At 46.0% G+C, this 5,360-nt stretch overlaps 1 non-coding gene across 1 annotated transcript; it reads left to right on the forward strand.

Moving 5' to 3' along the window:
• Positions 1 to 4,750: 4,750 nt before the first annotated feature.
• LOC119920593 lies at positions 4,751 to 4,888 on the forward strand. Its single transcript, XR_005448325.1, has one exon. It is a non-coding gene; the product is annotated as a small nucleolar RNA SNORA7 (small nucleolar RNA).
• Positions 4,889 to 5,360: the final 472 nt, after the last annotated feature.

The following is a 5,360-nucleotide window of genomic DNA, read 5'->3' on the forward strand; positions in this document are numbered from 1 at the left end:
GAGGTAGGAGGGGGGCGAGGTGATGGACAGCCTTGAAGCCCAGGGTGAGGAGTTTCTGCCTGATGCGCAGATTGATTGGTAGCCACTGGAGATTTTTGAGGAGGGGAGTGATATGCCCAGAGCATTTCTGGACAAAGATAATCCGGGCAGCAGCATGAAGTATGGATTGAAGTGGAGAGAGACACGAGGATGGGAGATCAGAGAGAAGGCTGATGCAGTAGTCCAGACGGGATAGGATGAGAGCTTGAATGAGCAGGGTAGCGGTTGGGATGGAGAGGAAAGGGCGGATCTTGGCAATGTTGTGGAGCTGAGACCGGCAGGTTTTGGTGACGGCTTGGATGTGAGGGGTGAATGAGAGAGCGGAGTCGAGGATGACACCAAGGTTGCGGGCTTGTGAGACGGGAAGGATGGTAGTGCCGTCAACAGAGATGGGAAAGTCAGGGAGAGGGCAAGGTTTGGGAGGGAAGACAAGGAGTTCAGTCTTCGACACGTTGAGCTTTTTGGGGGGGTCGCGTAACTAGTTAGCATGCCAGAGTCTCGTTCGTCATCGGAATTAACCAGACAAATCGCTCCACCAACTAAGAACGGCCATGCACCTTCTAATAAACTCTTCCTAAGATGCTAAGCAGCATATCAAGCACTGGGGCAGATACAAGATGATCAGGATGGATGCAGTCCCTATCTGGCATGTAGCTCACAGTCTAAGGGGGGAGGAGAACAGGTATTTTATCCCCATTTAACAGATGAAGAAACTGAGGCAGAGTCAATCAGTCATATTTACTGAGTGCTTACTATGTACAGACCATTGTACTAAGTGCTTGGGAGAGTACAATATGGTATTTGTTAAAGCCATTACTGTGTGTCAGGAACTATAGTAAGTGCTGGGGTAGATACAAATTAATCAGGTTGTACACAGTCCATGTCCCACATGGTGCTCACAACTTTAATCCCCATTTTACAGATAAGACAACAGAGGCATAGAGAAGCTCATTGATTTGTCCAAGGTCACACAAGAGACAAGTGGCCAACCCAGGATTAGAACCCAGGTCCCTCAATCTCACATTTGAGTGCTTTCCACTAGGCCATGGTGGGGGAACAATGTATTAAAGGATTCTGACCACAATCAATCGTATTTATTGAGCGCTTACTGTGTGCAGAGCACTATACTAAGCACTTGGGAAGTACAAGTTGGCAACATATAGAGACAGTCCCTACCCAACAGTGGGCTCACAGTCTAGAAGAGGGAGACAGAGAACAAAACCAAACATACTAACAAAATAAAATAAATAGAATAGATATGTACAAGTAAAATAGAGTAATAAATATGTACAAACATATACATATATACTGGTGCTGTGGGGAAGGGAAGGAGGTAAGATGTGGGGGATGGAGAAGGGGACGAGGGGGAAAGGAAGGAAGGGGCTCAGTCTGGGAAGGCCTCCTGGAGGAGGTGAGCTCTCAGTAGGGCCTTGAAGGGAGGAAGAGAGCTAGCTTGGTGGGTAGGCAGAGGGAGGGCATTCCAGGCCCGGGGGATGACGTGGGCCGGGGGTCGATGGCGGGACAGGCGAGAACGAGGCACAGTGAGGAGATTAGCAGCAGAGAAGTGGAGGGTGCGGGCTGGGCTGTAGAAGGAGAGAAGGGAGGTGAGGTAGAAGGGGGCGAGGTGATGGAGAGCCTTGAAGACCAGGGTGAGGAGTTTCTGCCTGATGCGCAGATTGATTGGTAGCCACTGGAGATTTTTGAGGAGGGGAGTAACATGCCCAGAGCATTTCTGGACAAAGACAATCCGGGCAGCAGCATGAGGTATGGATTGAAGTGGAGAGAGACACGAGGATGGGAGATCGGAGAGAAGGCTGATGCAGTAGTCCAGACGGGATAGGATGAGAGCTTGAACGAGCAGGGTAGCGGTTTGGATGGAGAGGAAAGGGCGGATCTTGGCAATGTTGCGGAGCTGAGACCGGCAGGTTTTGGTGACGGCTTGGATGTGAGGGGTGAATGAGAAAGCGGAGTCGAGGATGACACCAAGGTTGCGGGCTTGTGAGACGGGAAGGATGGTAGTGCCATCAACAGTGATGGGAAAGTCAGGGAAACTTAACATTCACAAGACTGTTGTGACAACACAAGAAACCTAACATTCGAACTGAGGCTAGACATGCCACACACTGGCCTGGTCATTGAGTTTCCTAGTTGATGCTCCCTACCACAGGCTGCCCTACCTCTGAGATATATGTTAATGTGACAGAGCCTCAGGAAAAAAAAAATCTGTAGGAAAATGGATTGACTTTCACGCACTCTTGAAATCCAGCATCCTCCACAAGCCAATTCAACCTATCCTAAGGGGAAGAGACATGGATAGCTCTCACCCCACACCTCCATACATTATGAGCCCATTTTTAAAAATCATATTTGTTAGACATTGACTATCTGCCAGGCACTGTACTAAGAACTGGGGTATATACAGTCTAGTCAGGTTGGACAGACTCCATATCCCACATGGAGCTTAAGGCATTAATCCCCATTTTCTAGGTGAGATAACTGAGTCACAGAGAAGTTAAGTGACTTCCCCAAGGTCACATAACAGCCAAATGGCAGAGTCAGGATTAGAAACCTGATCCTTCTGACTCCCAGTCCCTTGCTCTAACCATTATACCACTCTGCTTCTCTAAGCATTGGATTTCACCATATTCTACTCTTGGGACTCAGCACACCTCTGTACTATACAAGGAAAGTTCCATTTGGTGCATGGGGTTCTATGACAACTCATTTGTGAGGACCTTTGAAAACATCATTAATCGTGGGCAGCCTAGAGCAATAGCATATATTGGCTTCAGCAGGTCTTGCTCCTAAAGGAATGTGTTGTAAGGAGATTTGGTACAGGTTGCTCTTTATAATAATGATTAAAATAATAATATTAATAGTAATAACACAAGGGTAGTTGCATATTTATGTCTGTGAGTTACCTGATTTGGTCTGGAAACTCCTGGAGGGCAAAGCCAGGCTATTTGATGTTTGATTTTAATGGGCAGTAAAGTGCATCATGTTACTATGAAGATAAGAGTGATGAATGTGTCTGCAGGTTACTGGATTGTTGAATACTCAATCAATGGTGTGAATTTGGTCCTACTGAGTACAATCAAATCTATCAGTAGAATTTATTGAGCGCTTACTGTGGGCAGAACACTGTATTTGGGAGAGTACAATACAATAGAGGCATGATCCCAGCTTTCAAGGAGCTTACATTCTAATGGAGGAGACAGACATTACAGTAAGTGACAAATAGGGGAAGCAGACGAGTATAAGGTTATGTACAAAATTGCTGTAGGGCTGGGGGTGAGAAAAGTGTTTAAGTGAGTACGTGGGAGCGGGACTAAGTACACGGGAGAGGCAAAAGAGAGGGACAATAGAGTGGAAGGATGAGAGTTTAGCCAGGGAAGGTTCCCTGGAGGAGATATGCTTACAGTAGGGCTTTCAAGATGGGGAGAACAATGGTTCATAGGATATGTAGAGAGAAAGAGTTCCAGGTTAAAAGGAGTGCGTGAGCAAGAAGCTAATGGCAAGAGAGACAAGCTAAAGGTGACAGTGGGTAGGTTGGTATTGGAGGAGGAAAGTGTGTGGGCTGGGTTAAAGCGGAAGAGGAGCAAGGAGTAGTAAAGGGAGAGAGCTGATTGAGTACTGTAATAGCTGAATGGGAAAGTGATGATGATGAAGAAGATGGGGTTTCCTGTAGAGACTGGTGGATGAGCCTTGATCCTGGGCCTTCAGGTCCAAGAATCTTTGTGGAGCAATTGATTATTATGCTAGTGATTTGTGCCATGCCTCTAACCCTCTCTCATCCCTGCAGTCATGTCGCTGCTTGGACAGAGAGAACATCAGAAAGTTCACAAGCCGGGATGCCACACCTTGTGAAGCACACCCCATAGTTCTTTCTCACCCACTTATGACAAGTTATGGCAGCACAGTGTCATCACAGTGCTCTGGTGTCATGAACCGGCATGTCATTGCCATGGCATTGGCTGTGTTCTCTCCCACCACTTCAGCCTGCTTTTTCAGGATTCCTGCAGAGCCTGGCCACCTGGCAGAATACCCTGGGTGATTGCTCGGTTGGAAAACTTCTCCCCTGATGGTAAAGGCTTAGCTGCCAAAACTGGGATGAGGATCCAAGGGGCAGAAGCTGGTCTCTTTCCATTGGACCAATGGCAGGGCTAGCACTTAAGAGAGACTGAATGACAGAAGCACAAAGCCCCCTAACAACAAGGAGCTTGCAAACAAATGGGAGAAGATGGGTAGAAATCAATTATTTATGCAGAGTGGAAGCAAGAAGGAAAAAAATCAAGATGCAGGAAGTAGTACAAATGAAGCAGGATGGACTTGAGGAATAAGCAATAAGAATGATTATTATTAATGATGATATTAGTAATTTAAATAGCTCTTTTGTAACGGTATATGTTAAGTGCTTACTATGCATCAGGCACTGTACTAATCACTAGAGTAGATACAAGATACAGGTTGGACACATAGGGCTCACAATCTTAATCACCATTTTTCAAATGAGGTAACAGGCACAGAGAAGTTAATGACTTGCCCAAGGTCACATACTGATCCCTCCCTCAGGCCCACAGAACTAATGTAAATATCTATAAATGATCAATTATTTATATTAATGTCTGCCCCCTCTAGACTGTGAGTTTACTGTGGGCAGGGGATGTGTCTACCAACTCTGCTGTATTGTACTCTCCTGAGCACTTAGTTCCCCCTCTCAGGATGGCACCTGGAAAGTTTCCAGTACTCTACCAGTCTCAGCTATGGGAAGGACAGTCAAGCAGAGGCATATCCATTCCATTCCTAGTTTAGGCAGTGGCTAGTGAGTGGAAGACAATCTGCTACGAGCCAAAATTAACCTGTGCTGGGCAGCAGCATGGGAGAGAGTTGAAGGCAGAGACTCAAGTTTACTGAGTGGAAGAAGGCAATGATAAACTGCTTCTGTATTTTTACCAAGAAAACTCAATGGATACACTACCAAAACTAATGCAGATAGAGAGTGGGGCATTCTGGGAGAGATGTTCCCATGGAGTTGCTATGGGTCAGAGACGACTGGAGAGCATAAGACAAGATCAGTTAGGTACAGTGATCTAGACTGTAAATTCATTGTCTAGACTGTAAGGTCTTTGTGGACAGAGAACATGTCTACCCACGTATATACATGTATACAATGTTGTTATATTGTATTCTCCCAAAAACTTAGTACAGTGCTCCGAACACAGTAAACATTCAATAAATATGATTGACTGACTCCTTGGCACACAGTAAATACTCAATACCATTGATTGGTTGATTCTTGAGTAACTCCTTGTGTTTCACCT

Source organism: Tachyglossus aculeatus, chromosome X1 (assembly GCF_015852505.1).
Source record: "Tachyglossus aculeatus isolate mTacAcu1 chromosome X1, mTacAcu1.pri, whole genome shotgun sequence".
Lineage (NCBI taxonomy): Eukaryota > Metazoa > Chordata > Mammalia > Monotremata > Tachyglossidae > Tachyglossus > Tachyglossus aculeatus.